The sequence below is a fragment of the Coregonus clupeaformis genome, chromosome 26, assembly GCF_020615455.1.
Source record: "Coregonus clupeaformis isolate EN_2021a chromosome 26, ASM2061545v1, whole genome shotgun sequence".
NCBI lineage: Eukaryota > Metazoa > Chordata > Actinopteri > Salmoniformes > Salmonidae > Coregonus > Coregonus clupeaformis.
The window spans coordinates 40,176,173-40,193,513 of NC_059217.1; the positions used below are offsets into that span (position 1 = coordinate 40,176,173).

Genomic DNA, 17,341 nt, shown 5'->3' on the forward strand with positions numbered 1-17,341 from the left:
TCTTATCCAGAACGACTAACAAATTGGAAACAACACGCTACATGTAGTCACGCATTTGCAGAGACACAGAGGACACTAAAATGTCCACTACATACTGTTCTACCCACTTTATGTAAATTATATACTGTATTCTGGCTCATGCTGTAGAAATACAGCTGTACACACATTTTCTATTAATATACTGTCTATACACACACCATTCACATACATAAACTGTATATTTATTTATATTCTGGACTCTGACCTTGCTCGTTCTGACCTTGCGCTTCTGATAAATCTTAATCCAAAAGTTAAAAAAGAACAAGAGATTATGTGTGTGTTATTGTATTGCTAGATATTGCTGCATTGTTGAAGCTAGAAACATAAGCGTTCTGGACATTCTGCAACAACCTCCACGTTCTGAGTGTCTGAACAAAGGTGGAGGTGTAAAATAAAGGTGTTGTTAAAGAGGCCATCAAAAAACATCCTAAGAATTCAAAGGGTCTCCTGTGAGAACAACTTTTGTTTGTATTCCAGAACAGCCCTGGGAGCCTAACCAACTGATGCCCAACAGTGTCACAGACTAGTGCTAATTGCTCTGGATTAGCATTCACACCTAACCAACAGACACGTTTGGCTGCGGCAACAGAATGTACCCAGCCTGCGAGTACCCTCTAAAATCAACAAGAATATACAAGAAGGATGCTCTAGACATGAATATCAATTTAAGTACGTAAAATATTTATTTAGAAACAAATAACAAAATAAACCAACATATTAAAGAAATAACACTAGGTTAAAAAAAATAGGTTACAAGTATACGGTAATGCACCAGGTGTGGTTACTAATCACACACGTTTCCTGTCAGTGTTGATTGTTTTTTTCCGTCATACGTATAGCGTCAAATTTGAATCTATAACTACGAAGAACTATAAAAGCTTATATACTGAAATACAGAACCAGAATACAAAGGTCTAACTACTGCAATGCAACTTTGTTTAAGCTGGCTCAGTATCTTGAACTGTACAGTACTGCTCATCCTGTGGCAACAAAAAGGAATCGATTTAAACTCCAGCAAAATAACTATTGATAATGTAACCATTGAAAAGGTATGAGATTGTAGAAAGTAAGAGTCAAGAGATGAAATTATGTAGCCTACAAATTCAAACAAACTGCAGTGAATTTGTCATAGTTCACATTCTGTGAAACATTCAAACAGTAAACATGAGGTTTGCATAAAATACAGTTTACCCCAAACTTAAAAAAATAAAAATAAATTGCCACCCAATGGCCCACAAAACTTTAGTTCATGTTTTTTAATGACAAAGTCTCGCAATGTTACCCGTCAGGCCTGAGGTAGAGGATACTGTCAGATATATTGGCTAAGTCATTTAAGAATATAAAATGATAACTACGATAAATAACTGTATTATGAACTGCCCAACCTTACCACAATAAGGTCAATTTCTGCATTTCTGCATTTTTGTTATAAAAAAAGGTAATCATAAACAAAAAACAGAAATTGTACACAGCCTATATTTCCCATGGGAAACGTGTTACAAGAATCAGATTGTCAACAATCCTCACTCCACTCCTCCATTTCATAACAGGAGGGAATACAAACTAGTCTTGGGATAGCTGCTGGAATTTCCTCTGAAACTCCTGGAAGGCGGTGGAGGAAGACTTGGGGACTTTAGTGGTCGAAGAGGTGAGAGGACAATATCTCTTCTGAGGGCCAGCAGACCATGAACCTACTGGGAGTGTAATAGTTAATTTGTTACAATACATTTAACAATAAATAAATACAACAAAAACAGACATCCTCACATTTTGGAATGGCATAGATACAAAAAACACATTCCAGATACAAAAAACACTTTACATACAAATGACGTGCAATATAGGAAGCCACAATACATTCATTTTCCACATATGGTTGAATAGATAGCATGCGCTATTACCTTGGGATTTCTGGACTATTGTTTTAGGACTCTCAGTCGTTGCAGCAACAGGACCAGCCATTTCTTATGGGAAAAAGTGTTTCATTGTGAAAAGGGATAAATGTCTTATTACAGGTAACTGTTATTGGAGTAACCATAATTGGAGTAAGACTAGGGCTGGGCAATATGGCTCAAATATCGTATCACAATATTGTTCAAATTTATGGTATGACCGTATTTTATGTTTTTGAATAATACAAGTTCTAAATATTCAGGACCCTAGGGTGGCAACACATTAATTGATTTCAATGTGGCATTCTACATTAATTGTTTTATACTGTTCATTCCAACTTCAATAACGTAGGGCTGCATGATAGATATGGGCAAAGAAATCTAGGCCTACAGTAGTTTATTGGTGAACTGTTGAAATCATGGAAACATCATGATTACTGTAATTCAATAGTTGGTATATAGTGGGCATTACTTTAACACATTGTTATTTGACATGACAACAAATTAATAAGCCAGGGAGGAATTATTTTGACAGGACAGGAGCCAGAGTGTTGGTCAGTGTTTCCTAGGGGACCCTATACAATTGTTACATTTTGTGTGTATTCTCTTACAGTGGGGAAAAAAAAGTATTTAGTCAGCCACCAATTGTGCAAGTTCTCCCACTTAAAAAAGATGAGAGAGGCCTGTAATTTTCATCATAGGTACACGTCAACTATGACAGACAAATGAGGGAAAAAAATCCAGAAAATCACATTGTAGGATTTTTTATGAATTTATTTGCAAATTATGGTGGAAAATAAGTATTTGGTCAATAACAAAAGTTTCTCAATACTTTGTTATATACCCTTTGTTGGCAATGACACAGGTCAAACGTTTTCTGTAAGTCTTCACAAGGTTTTCACACACTGTTGCTGGTATTTTGGCCCATGCAGATCTCCTCTAGAGCAGTGATGTTTTGGGGCTGTCGCTGGCAACACGGACTTTCAACTCCCTCCAAAGATTTTCTATGGGGTTGAGATCTGGAGACTGGCTAGGCCATTCCAGGACCTTGAAATGCTTCTTACGAAGCCACTCCTTCGTTGCCCGGGCGGTGTGTTTGGGATCATTGTCATGCTGAAAGACCCCAGCCACGTTTCATCTTCAATGCCCTTGCTGATGGAAGGAGGTTTTCACTCAAAATCACATGATACATGGCCCCATTCATTCTTTCCTTTACACGGATCAGTCGTCTGGTCCCTTTGCAGAAAACAGCCCCAAAGCATGATGTTTCCACCCCCATGCTTCACAGTAGGTATGGTGTTCTTTGGATGCAACTCAGCATTCTTTGTCCTCCAAACACGACAAGTTCTATTTTGGTTTCATCTGACCATATGACATTCTCCCAATCCTCTTCTGGATCATCCAAATGCACTCTAGCAAACTTCAGACGGGCCTGGACATGTACTGGCTTAAGCAGGGGGTCAGCGTCTGCACTGCAGGATTTGAGTCCCTGGCGGCGTAGTGTGTTACTGATGGTAGGCTTTGTTACTTTGGTCTCAGCTCTCTGCAGGTCATTCACTAGGTCCCCCCGTGTGGTTCTGGGATTTTTGCTCACCGTTCTTGGGATCATTTTGACCCCACGGGGTGAGATCTTGCGTGGAGCCCCAGATCGAGGGAGATTATCAGTGGTCTTGTATGTCTTCCATTTCCTAATAATTGCTCCCACAGTTGATTTCTTAAACCAAGCTGCTTACCTATTGCAGATTCAGTCTTCCCAAGCCTTCACACGTTGGTTGCATGTTTCTGGATCTTGGCCTACAGTGGAGTTTTTGGTGAACTGTTGAGAGGTTCATGGATCAGTCAAACAGTGCCATTACTGTAACTCTTAAAAAGTTACAGGTATAGTGGGAGCCAGAAATCTTGCTTGTTTGTATGACCACATACTTATTTTCACCATAATTTGCAACAAATTAATAAATCCTACAATGTGATTTTTTTCGATTTTTTTCCCAATTTGCTGACAGTGATTTCGGGAGTTCCATTTGACTGTCAGTGTTTCCTAAGTGGGAGAACCTGCACAATTGGTGACTAAATACATTTTTTCCCCACTGTACGTCATGTAGCTAACTAGCTATCTAGCAAATCATGCTTCACCTAAAGATGGGTTAGCTGAAAATGTCACGAAAATGATCTGCACGCTTCAAATGGGACAGAAGTCCGTGAGTTGTTGTGATTCTGGATAGCCAGATAAATACCAACAATACAAGAAACTGTCATGTGGGGAATCGTAAGTGACTTGTTTCAGCTAGTTGTTTTGACTGATTTCATGTCAATGCTAATATGGCTAAAATTAGCTAGCAAGCTAACCAACAACTGTAACAATGTATTTGAGAGACAAATGCATTTGCACAATGAGCACTTATATTTTCAATAAACATTGAAGAAATATAGTTTACATGTCAACAACTAAACAACTTTTTGCTACATAGTTGCGTACGGATCGGTTGTATTGCTAAACAAACAGCCAGTCGATTCCTCTCCGATTTAGAAACATACTGATGTAGGCCTACATCAGCAATGGTATCAGGCTGTATATTGGCTAGCTACATTTGCGCCGACTCTGATTATATTTGGATAGCTAGTTAGCCAGATAATTAGCGATTAGCATTAGTGGCTAACATGATTTATTGTGACACGCGCCAGAGTTGCATATCACATTTAACAAACCAAACACTGAAATACAGTTATAGAAGGTAAAGTTCAAACCCAAACCGGTCCTTGCATCAATACTGGTATACAGTAAAATATGCTATACCGCCCAGCCCTAAGTAAGACAGAGCAAGGATATCTGTTTTGCTATTACTACCCTTCATTGAACCCATCTGTGTCCGAGTGTCCATGGGTTCTTGCCCATCATTGAAGTTGAACGACTCTGGCAGCACACTGAACCTCAGAACACTGTTCTCCTCAAGAGGCAAAAGAGCAGGGTTCCTGATCTTATTTGTACTTTTTCCACTGCATCAGGTTTGCTGGATGGCACTGCCTCAATCTTAGATTTCTTCAGTCTGAGTTTCAGGCCATTTAAGATTCTCTCTCTTTCAATGTGCCGAAAAAGTCTGCTTGGCCCTTGGTTCTTTCTGGTGTGGCTCGTCTTTCAGAGGATAATGCACTACCATCTGTGTTGGTGGAGGCAACAGTATTTTTTGACAACTTCAGCACAAACAATATTTGGAGCAAAGCCTCTTCGGTTTCGTAGTCTTGATGCTCTGCCTCTGGACTTTGTCTTCTTTGTCGGCACAAAACTGTTCTCCCACTCGTTGAAGATCCGTTGTCTGACTGGGCTTTCCACTGGAGGGCTGGTCTCGGACTTGACATTCACACTGAGGGTTATAGGAGGTGCTGGAGCTTTGTCTGCAAAAGGTCTGGGTCGAGAAGAATTATGGTCCTTGTGTTGGCCAGTTGCTACAGTCCCATTTGTCCTCTGGTGCAGGAACCAAACAAGGCCAGAGTTACTATGCTGACCCTCGAAATCTTGGTCCTAATTCCAGGTTCTGCTGGCTTCTGGAGATTGGAAGAAGAGCGACCTTCAAAAGGCTGCAAAGATTTAGAAGTACTTGTATTGGGGGGCTCTAAATATCATCATCATCATCATCTGTGTCAGTCAAGTTGACCTCAGGAACAAGTTGAAAGAAGGGAACCAAACCTTCCCTCATTTTCTTTCGCTTTCTTGGGACAGATAATTTTGAATGAGGACCTTCAACACATCTCTTGTGTCCAACCCTTTTGTTTAACCTTGCAGCTATGATTTCTTTTAGAAGATAGATGCTTGTGACATCTTTGTGCCAAGGGGAGTGATGTTAGGAAACTGATTTTCTCTGCTGGTTGGGGTAGCAGATTAGAAGTAGGAATGGTAACTGTAGGAATGACTTCACTACCCCTAGGGTTCCTTTCTTCCAAAGTGACACTAAGTGCTTGTACACATTCCATTTCTTTCTGTTGTGGCTGTACATTGTCCAACACTACCTCGGACATTGGGGTGGACACTTTAAGAAAGTCTTCATAGCTCGAGAAGACATCTTCAATTTTAACTTCAACAATGTTTGGGCAGTTGATGGGCAGGCGCAGTGATGGGGGTTTTGACAAAGGCAAGCTCTTCGCCCCATTAGTGTATGGGCGATCAGTCTCAGATTCACTATCACACAAGACAATAGTTTGGCATTCAATGCCTGTAGATTTCCATGATTGGGGATTCCCATTTTTACCAGGATTCCCTTCCTCTTTCCTTCTGCTGTGCCATTTGGATTTACACAAATGCAGGCTTTCCCTTTGTCCTGCATTTGTTGTGCTCGGTTCAACAGCCAAAGTTCCTCGACAAACGCCTTCACATTCACAGTGGCCTTTGCCGAACCCAATTCAGTCTTGTACTGGCATTTGCAGGATGAAGAATTGGTGGACCCACTGAACACTGCCTTCCAACGTGAGAGGCAACAGTAATCATCTGATTGGACATCCCCTTCCTTTTCAAATTTTACCGCTCGTCAACTTCACATCTATTCCTCAGATGATTTATCCTCCACTGAGTAATCTTTCAACTCATTCAGCTCCACATCCATTGGCAATTCCAGCTGGTCTTCTCCTACTTTGTCTTGCAGTAGCTGGTCATTGAAAAACCGCATAGCCTCTTCTGGTGGCAGCACGTTGATCTCCAGGGAGGAAAATGGGTCACAAATAATTATGCCTTTCACTTTCTCTCTTAACCGGTGAGGGGGCTGTGTAGAGCTGTACCAAACTTGACCCTTGAATTTCTTTAGGATCAGAGGGTGCTGGTCTCTCCGTCTGAATCACCTCAGTCTGCATGTCACTGGCAGAGTCTGCAGATTTTTCATCTTCAGTACAAATCAGTTTTGGTTGTTCATCTCCTCTTTGAAGAGTCTGTTGGTCATACCTTAGTGACCAAGGGAATCCAAACTCCCTGTCTATGTCATCAAGCTGCTTATTGGTGTTCAACCATGAGGACTCTTGCCCCGGGACCTCGGGGTAAACAGAATCATGTTTAAGAATGACACATTTCTCTTCAACTTGAGCCCAGTTTTGCACCTGACTTGTGAAAAGATGACAGACTGTGATGCCATATCTTTGCCACACACAGATCGAACCTCTCGCATTATATTCTGTAAAATATCAGATCTTGCAGCATACATAAGCTTCTGCCCATCTCCATCCCAATAGAGGTTTAGTAGTTTGCTTTCAACCGGTGTCTCAGAGCATTTTGGATGTTGCACAGTGTCTCCAACTCCTTCAATTTACCAAGTGTCCATTTGATTACAGGAACTGAGGACAATTCAAAAATGTCCTCATCTGAAACTACTTTTCATTTGTTTCCTCACTCAATTGGTGAACATTCACGATGAGTGTTCATTTCTGTGCCAGCTAACTCTTTTCTCTGAGTGGCTTGACATTCCAAATTAGATAATGGTTGAGAATCCACTTTCTCTACATGTAAGCAGTTTGATAGTGACCGTTCAGACTCAAAACATGAATATGTCTTGCCATTTCAACATCAGACGTTTCTGAATCCTGAGTGGGTGTTTTTTTCAGCGCTCGATTCTAATGTAGCTTCTGGTCTGACCTTGGGGACCTCTTGTCCAGATTCATTTGTCAAAGATGCAGATACAGTAAGGGTTGTTTGGGCTTGTGATGATTCTTCCCTATGGTCGCTCACATTTTCACCACCAGTTGAGAACGATATACCTTGGGTAGTCAAGGGAATTCTATCAGCCACGTTGAGAGGTGTGTTTGTCTGCATACACTTCCGATAGTGGTTGTACAACTGCGATGGCCTTCTGCACCGTAAGAACAGAGGGGGCATTACTTGCAGATGATCCTTGCAGGACCAGAGCACTTTCATTAGGTTTATCTCCAATCAAAATAACATTTTCTGCTCTAAATCCATTTCCACTTTTGTCCTCTGTTACCGTTACGTAATAGCCCTGTCTTATGGGGTATGACGGAGGCACACACTCACAGTTTTGCTGGCCTGAAAACTGCATACCATGATTTGGCACAGATGAAGATGGTCCAGTGTTGGATATCAGAACATAGGTGTTTTTTTGGCTTGTTACGTAGGGTATGGGCTGACCCTTGGTTTGGTGCGTGTTGCAGAGAATGTGCTCCTGCCCCAACCACATGTCCCGTCTTGTTCAGCACGGGTCCATGGGATTGCTGGCCTGGGAATGGTGGAGGAGCGGAGGAGCGGGTGTGCTGGACTGACGACTGTATACTATTGTTTGGCACAGATGAAGATGGTCCAGTGTTGGATACCCGAACATAGGTGCCGTCTGCCTTGTAATGTAGGGGTTGATATGCTTTTGATATGGGGCCTAGGATATGGGACATGGTGTGCATTATTTTCAATGGCCCCTGCCTGACTGTTCATATTTGCACAATTTGACGCAAGTCTGTTCTGTTGTGGTGGGATGGTAAGGCCTGCAGGGCGATATCTTGGAACATTATTAAGAGAAGGGTTATGCATAACATTGTATTGAGGATTCGCAATGTTATGCATTGGCATTGACTGCCCCACTGTAGCATTTGGTACATTGACCCGATTGTTGCTGTCCGTGAGAGGTTGACAGGGATACATTTGACTCTGGTTTGATGGGCCATTTGGACAGGTGCGCCATGTTGAACCCTGTTCATCTCAGTCCTGCCGTTATTGTTTTGATTTTGAATGAAATACAACAGTTGTATATATGCTGTGGGAGACAGTGGAGATGGTTTTGATGGCACGCTACTTGTCTCCTGTACACTTTGCAAAGAGTTTGGTGTTTGTGGATACCCCTGATGAGGAGCTTGAACTGCCATCCTACTTGAATCTTGTCCACTCACTACAGTCCATTGATGATTGACATGATTGGGACTCCTACCCATTGCAAGAACAGCAGAGGTACCACTGGAGGCCCCCTCTTGTCTGCCAAGTACCAGCTGCTGACTGCCACTTGCTGGGCTTTGGAGATAAATACAATTTGTATTCAGTGGTGCATTAATATCAGAGGGGCAGTGAATGGTTACACCCTGACCATCCTTTACCAAACTCTGTGGATTGTTATTATTAACACCCAAAGACCCATGTCCCTGCTGGAAAGTGGGTTGAGATGCATCGTTAACCCTTCCGGGCAGGGTGTGATGGTTTCACTTGTGATGTAACACATGTTGATTGTGCAGCCGCATTGCTAGTAAAGAGTGATGTCAAAAGGGGACTAGTGGCTATTAGGTCCTGCTCTTTTGTGGGTGCCTGTTGATTCTGGGTCTGTCCACTCCAGTAACCTCCACCGATTACTTGACTGCTGTGTGGTAGACATTGACCACCTTGTGTGATACGCCACAGCTGGTCTTACCGGCCCATATTGATGAGAATAGCTGCTCGGATTCGCACTCATCTGACCACTGGTGACTTGGGGACTTGAGGGATTGTCCAGTGATTGATTGATCCGGTCCACTTTGGGGCCAGGTAGAGGTCTGCATTCTCCTTGGCTTCTCAGTCTCACCTTCTGCCCTGTGGTATGGCAGAATGTAACCTTTTCTGAAATGAAAAACCAGGATTAGCCCAACAAATGCACAGTAACAAATTTAGCTTGTATCCAATGGTAAAATCTAGGTAATCAAAAAAAGTGTTAAACAAATCAAAATATATTTTATATTTGAGATTCTTCAAATAGCCACCCTTGAAATATTCCGGATTGACTGACCTTTATGCCTTAAAGTAATAATGGACTGTAATTTCTCTTTGCTTATTTGAGATGTTGTTGCCATAATATGGACATGGTCTTTTACCAAATAGGGCTATCTTCTGTATACCACCCCTACCTTGTCACAACACAACTGATTGGCTCAAACGCATTAAGGTCTTAACTTTTAAGAAGGCACACCTGTTAATTGAAATGCATTCCAGGTGACTACCTCATGAAGCTGGTTGAGAGAATGCCAAGAGTGTGCAAAGCTGTCATCAAGGCAAAGGGTGGCAATTTGAAGAATCTCAAATATAAAATATATTTTATTTGTTTAACAGTTTTTTGATTACTACATGATTCCATGTGTTAATTCATAGTTTTGATGTCTTCACTATTATTCTACAATGTAGAAAATAGTTTTAAAAAATAAAGAAAAACCCTGGAATGACTAGGTGTGTCCAAACTTTTGACTGGTACTGTAAGTATTAAGAAATTGAGCTCAGGTGCATGCTGTTTCCATTGATCATCCTTGAGACGTTTCTACAACTTGATTGGAATCCACCTGTGGTAAATTCAATTGATTGGACATGATTAGCAAAAGGCACACACCTGTCTATATAAAGGTCCCACAGTTGACAGTCAATGTCAGAGCAAAAACCAAGCCATGAGGTCGAAGGAATTGTCTGTAGAGCTCCGAGACAGGATTGTGTCGAGGCACAGATCTTGGGAAGGGGTACCAAAATATTTCTACACCATTGAAGGTCACCAAGAACACAGTGGCCTCCATCATTCTTAAAATAAAATAAGTTTGGAACCACCAAGACTCTTCCTAGAGCTGGCCGCCAGGCCAAACTGAGCAATCGGGGTAGAAGGGCCTTGGTCAGGAGGTGACATATTTGGGTATTTTTGGAGCATTTGTTCATGATTTATAGGAGCATTTGTTCATGTTTTTTTGTCCCCCGTACTGCACAACGAGGATGAGGAAGTGAATAGCTGGTTGGCGTAAGTTTCTCAAAAACAAGTGAAATCGCAAAAATAAATCTCCTTTATGGGTGAAAACGTCATGGAGTAGGCCATTCAAGGAGTTGATCTGATGGTGCCCTCTGATGTCAGTCGGCCTCCCTCCTTGCTTAAGTTGCAATAGAAAACAAAAAGAGGAAAGGCTGACCACATGTTATAAATGTAATTATACTTGTGACATTGTTACGTACAAGGACACTCCCATGACATTTGAAATACTTAATTTAACAAAACTTCTGAATGTAGTTTTTATTACTGTGCGTTGAGCTATTGCTGCACATTTAGCCCAGGTGCACACCTAACGGAGGTTCCACAAGACCTACACAGATCAATGCAATACACTTACCAGAAAAATGTACAACAGAACCTTATTGCTTAACATAATCAGTTCCATCTTTCACTGTTGCTCTTAGCAAAAAAAAAAAAACCTACAGGAGAAAAGGAGCCCGTCCGATGTTTACCTCATGTGCATTTGCGTGCATTCTGATTGGTCAAGAGTATTATACATTCTTTGGAACTTGGGATATCGAAATAGTGAAATTATGTCAAATGCCCATCCCTATTTATCACTATGATAGGCCAGTAGCATCAACCATAGTCCATTGTTTTCCATCAGTCAGTGAGTGCGAGTTACATGCACACAAGTGTGATTATTGTGGATAGTCAGATTAATATAATAGCTTGATGAAAACTTTTACATGCTTTGCAAGAAGAACAATACATGCTTTGCAAGAAGAACGATGTCTCTAATAATCCTGTTTACAAAGACATCTGAAAATCAGGCTACCTGATGGCACTCTGAAAATGAAAATCGCAATCAAAATAAACGTTCTAGCACAGCTTAAATGTTAGTTTTGGGAAGCATTTGAGTTCAGACAAAGTTTGTATGTGAAAACTACTTCTAAGACGCATACATTCAGTTGTTCCAAACACACTTCATTCACGCTAAAGAGGAGGCTTGCTTGGCTGGTGCTAGCACATGCGCAGATCAAATACACAGCTGGAACGCAGATTAAGGTGTTTACGTTAGGGATGCACATTTCCGTCAATTTTGCTGCCGACTTAACTGACCCTTTATTAACCGGTCAACAAACAGGGAAACTTTTTCCAAACAGTAAAACGACGAGACCAACAGAAAAATACTATGAGAGCTTTCTTTTGTATTTTACCTTTTTCTCCCCAATTTCGATCTTGTCTCATCACTGCAACTCCCCAACGGGCTCGGGAGAGGTGAAGGTGGAGTCATGCGTCCTCCGAAACATGACCTGCCTAACCGCGCTCCTTAACAGCCGCCAGCTTCACCCGGAAGCCATCCGCAATGTGTCGGAGGAAACACAGTTCAACTGGCAACCCGGGGCAGCATGCAGGCACCCGGCCCGCCACAGCACGATGGGCACGATGGGCCAACTGTGCACCGTCCTATGGGACTTCCGCCACGGCTGGTTGTGGCACAGCCCGGAATGAACCCGGTCTGCAGTAACGCCTCTAGCACGGAAAACACAGTTTTTAACAATGCACTTAATGCGAAGCGGTTCCATTTGGTGACAGAGATGAAAATCTCAGTTAGAAACTTAGAAAGAGGGGTAATCAAACAGCAACTACTATGATGGGTTGCTACTATGACTAGGATTGTGCCTTTGGCTTGGACACCGAAATAAAGTTGATATGAAAACCAATAGAAAAGGAGAAAAATGTCTATCAAATATTTGTCTCCACATTTCTATAGCTGAATTTTCGCAAGGCTAGTTTTAACAAGGTAAGATATGCTTAATTATTTGAAATAAAGTAAAATGTTCAGCTTTCAAACAATTATACAGCCTCAAGCTCACATTGCAAAGTGGTGGGTATTTATACACTGCTCAAAAAAAATAAAGGGAACACTTAAACAACACAATGTAAATCCAAGTCAATCACACTTCTGTGAAATCAAACTGTCCACTTAGGAAGCAACACTGATTGACAATAAATTTCACATGCTGTTGTGCAAATGGAATAGACAACAGGTGGACATTATATGCAATTAGCAAGACACCCCCAATAAAGGACTGGTTTTGCAGGTGGTGACCACAGACCACTTCTCAGTTCCTATGCTTCCTGGCTGATGTTTTGGTCACTTTTGAATGCTGGCGGTGCTTTCACTCTAGTGGTAGCATGAGACGGAGTCTACAACCCACACAAGTGGCTCAGGTAGTGCAGCTCATCCAGGATGGCACATCAATGCGAGCTGTGGCAAGAAGGTTTGCTGTGTCTGTCAGCGTAGTGTCCAGAGCATGGAGGCGCTACCAGGAGACGGGCCAGTACATCAGGAGACGTGGAGGAGGCCGTAGGAGGGCAACAACCCAGCAGCAGGACTGCTACCTCTGCCTTTGTGCAAGGGGGAGCAGGAGGAGCACTGCCAGAGCCCTGCAAAATGACCTTCAGCAGGCCACAAATGTGCATCGTCTGCTCAAACGGTCAGAAGCAGACTCCATGAGGGTGGTATGAGGGCCCGACGTGGCATTTCTTTGGGGGCCTCCATGTGCTCGCCAGAGGTAGCCTGACTGCCATTAGGTACCGAGATGAGATCCTCAGACACCTTGTGAGACCATATGCTGGTGTGGTTGGCCCTGGGGTTCCTCCTAATGCAAGACAATGCTAGACCTCATGTGGCTGGAGTGTGTCAGCAGTTCCTGCAAGAGGAAGGCATTGATGCTATGGACTGGCCCGCCCGTTCCCCAGACCTGAATCCAATTGAGCACATCTGGGACATCATGTCTGCTCCATCCACCAACGCCACGTTGCACCACAGACTGTCCAGGAGTTGGCGGATGCTCTAGTCCAGGTCTGGGAGGAGATCCCTCAGGAGACCATCCGCCACCTCATCAGGAGCATGCCCAGGCGTTGTAGGGAGGTCATACAGGCACGTGGAGCCACACACACTACTCGAGCCTCATTTTGACTTGTTTTAAGGACATTACATCAAAGTTGGATCAGCCTGTAGTGTGGTTTTCCACTTTAATTTTGAGGGTTACTCCAAAACATCCAGACCTCCATGGGTTGATAAATTTGATTTCCATTGATAATTTGTGTGTGATTTTGTTGTCAGCACATTCAACTATGTAAAGAAAAAGTATTTAATGAGATTATTTCATTCATTCAGATCTAGGATGTGTTATTTTAGTGTTCCCTTTATTTTTTTGAGCGTGTGTTTATTAAGGAACCCCATTAGCTGCTGCCTTGTCACCTCGGTGCATTCAGCATGTCAACACTTCTTACAAAAACAAGTAATGATGAAGTCAATCTCTCCTCCACTTTGAGCCATGAGAGATTTACATAATGTTAGCTCTCTGTGTACATTTAAGGGCCAGCCATACTACCCTGTTCTGAGCCAAAAAATTCTAAGCAGTTTAGTCACCTCAACTTGCTCAGTTTCCACATTATTTATTACAAGATTTAGTTTAGGTTTATGGTTTAGTGCAGGGTGTCAAACTCATTTTAGCTCAGGGGCCACATGGAGGAGGAAAATCTATTCCCAAGTGGGCCGGACCGGAAAAATCATGGTATATATAACTTAAAAACAACAACTTCAGATTGTTTTCTTTGTTTTAATACGATCAACATACAACATAAAGCTGGAGCCTGAGGACAGTGTGTCCAAAATAGTACAAGCACAACATCACTATTAATCATAAAACACGCTCAAGTTTATTTGAAAATTCTAAAGAAAAAGAACACACAAACACACAATGCCTCAGTGATTAACAGAACTGTTTCACAGATCACAGAACTATATCAGGTGTCATTTCTCAGGCAGAAATGTAGATAAAAATAATGAAATCCTGTTTCCCCAAACAAGTGCAAGAACCACAGAGTCAAGAATAGGTTAAATATACAAATAAAATAAAATCAATTAAAAACAATAGCACATAAAAACATATAAACATAAATCTGAAAGCATTTGCTCAAACTCCCGTAACAGTCCCGTTATTTTATCTTTGAACCGCTTCATGTCTGCCACATGTTGGGTCACCACATTTTTTCAGACAGGGGAAGTGAGCTGCATCACCACCGGCAAGTTGCGTCTCCCACAATGACAGCTTCAACTTGAAGAACGTATGCTCTCATAATACTGCGTGACAACTTTGTTGCTCCCTTGCAGCTGTTTGTTCAAGTTATTCAGGTGCTCTGTAACATCCACCATAAATGCAAGGTCCTGCATCCATTCTGCGGAATGAAATTCTAACACTGGTTTGCCCTTTTCTTCCATGAACTGTTCAATTTCTTCTCGTAAATCAAAGAAACGCCTCAGCACGCACCGCGAGCTTAACCATCTTACCTCAGTGTGGTATGGCAGGCCATAGATGTGGTCTTTCTCTCTCCTGAGAAGGCTGTCAAACTGACGGTGATTCAAAGGCTTCTGGATCGGATGAAATTAACAGTTTGGATGACCACCTTTATGACGTTATCCATCTTTAATGACTTGCAACACAAAGCCTCCTGGTGCAAAATACAGTGAAAAGTCAAAAATCACGTCCTCCATTTGCAGATTGCACTTTCTCTCGAACTTTGTCACAACGCCTGCTTTTTTCCCGATCATTGAGGGCGCTCACCATCTGTAGCCAGGCTGACAGCGCGGGACCAGTCCACTCCGACCCTGTCCAGCGCGCAGACGAGCGGTAAAAATATCAGCTGCTGTCGTGATCTGTCATCGACACCAACTCCACGAACTCCTCGGTGACGGTCAATGTGTCATCAACTCCCGCGGATGAAAATGGCCAGTTGTGCAACATCTGTAATGTCCGTGCTTTCATCAATTGCAACCTCAAAAACGCAGTAAGATGACTTTACTTTTTGCTTCAACTGGCTGTCCAAATCCACTGGAAAGATCGGAAATCCTGTCTGCAACTGTGTTTTCTTGTCAGGCTGATATTTGCAAAGCCTGCCGCTTTTCAGGGCACACAATCTCCGCTGCCTTCATCATGCTGTTTTTACAAATTCACCCTCACTAAATGGTTTTGAAGCCATGCGAATTTCATTAGCAACGAGGTAGCTAGCTTTCACTGCAGCGATCACTGATGTCTCGGCTGTGGTAAACACAGACTGCTGTTTCTTCAGACCATCAACAGTTCATTCACCTTCTCTCATCTCCGCTAACCTTGAAAGTTTCATATTTGTCGGCTGCTCACATAGTGGCAAAAGGTTATAATTCTTTCAGCACTGCAACAATCTCTAACACACCAAACATACAACTTTCCCATTCAATTCCGTAATAAATAGGATGACATTTTCCATGAACACTCTCGTCCACTTTTTCTCTTTTTTGACAGAACATATTAGGCAATGAGGGTGCCAACACCTAATTTAAAAGTAAAAGCCTTAATAAATATCACAACTAAAAAAGTGCTCATTGCTCTCCTACCTCCTTACTCCCGTATAAAACGTTTTGCTTCCTTACACTTGTCTATTCTTCTTTGCATTCATGCCTTACTTAATTGACAACAGTTTATTTTATAAAAAATTATTCCTCATTATACTTTACAACATTATTATTTTTTTTTAAATCATCACGGCATTAAACCCGTTTGCGGCCTATCCCCTTTAGGCGTTTACACCTGGTTTTAGTGAATGATTTGTCCCCAAATACAATGTTTTTAGTTTTTGAAATTTAACCTATCTCCCTACATTCTGTCTCACTCTTTGTTAAGTGTTATCAAGCGATTTCTCACTCGCTGTAGTGTAGCACAGCATGTCTCAGTGTTGAGTCATCTGCATACATAGCCACACTTACTCAAGGCCATTCCTAAGTAAAGATTGAAAAAAGTAAGGGGCCTGAGCAGCTCAATTCCTGATTCTACTGATCTTATATCCCTTTCCTATTCATCCAATGGCGAATGGACCTTTAAGTGTTATATTATTTTTTTATACGTGTCAAAGTCTTTACCCGATTATTTTAATTATTATTTGTTGCACAATGACTTTGATTACAAAAAGCAGGGTTTCACTCCAGTAGCCTACAAGCTTTTTGAGGAGCTACTCTCGCTTTGTCATCACAGGTTATATTCCCCTCTCAAAAAATCTTCTTACTAACGACTAACGAAATACACAGGCGCAAATTTAATCCCACAAATTATCAAATTACCATACATAATTTATTTTTTGCACTAACCATTTTTAGTTTTCACGTCATAATAATTAGAAAGATTGCTCAAAAACCAGTCTTTTAATCTTTTAAACATTCAATTTTATTCGATTAAGATAATCAGAGTAAAAGTATTTATAACTATTTACTTAATCTGCCCTAAAATCAATTTAATATCAAATTATTAGTGCTTCATACTCAGTGAGTCATTCATGCTGTTTACTCCAGATCATCCCTCTATCTAATAAGTAGGTTGGCTTTCGTGAGTCAGTGGTTTTCAACCTCTCCTCGGGCCACCTATTATTTTGAATACTTCTCAAAAAATATCTCTCAACACCCTCATCAATACAAAGTAACAAGACCCAGCTGGTCCATTAAGCAACTGCACCCATCCACTGCTCTCCTTTCATACAGTTTTCTCCTTACCACAACATCACATAGTCCACCCTCTTATATTAAATAGTTACATCTTTTCAGTTCCATGCCACTATATTCTCCATTGATTTCTCTCTAGGAGGTTTCCCCTCCTTTTGCCCCTCTTATCACAGTTATTGGTGGCGTGA

At 41.7% G+C, this 17,341-nt stretch overlaps 1 long non-coding RNA gene across 1 annotated transcript; it reads right to left on the reverse strand.

Annotated features, from left to right (window-relative positions):
- Positions 1-1,526: 1,526 nt before the first annotated feature.
- Positions 1,527-5,017, reverse strand: LOC121540584. Its single transcript, XR_006657451.1, has 3 exons — positions 4,777-5,017; positions 1,941-2,003; positions 1,527-1,733 (listed from the first exon to the last, which is right to left on the reverse strand). It is a non-coding gene; the product is annotated as an uncharacterized LOC121540584 (long non-coding RNA).
- Positions 5,018-17,341: the final 12,324 nt, after the last annotated feature.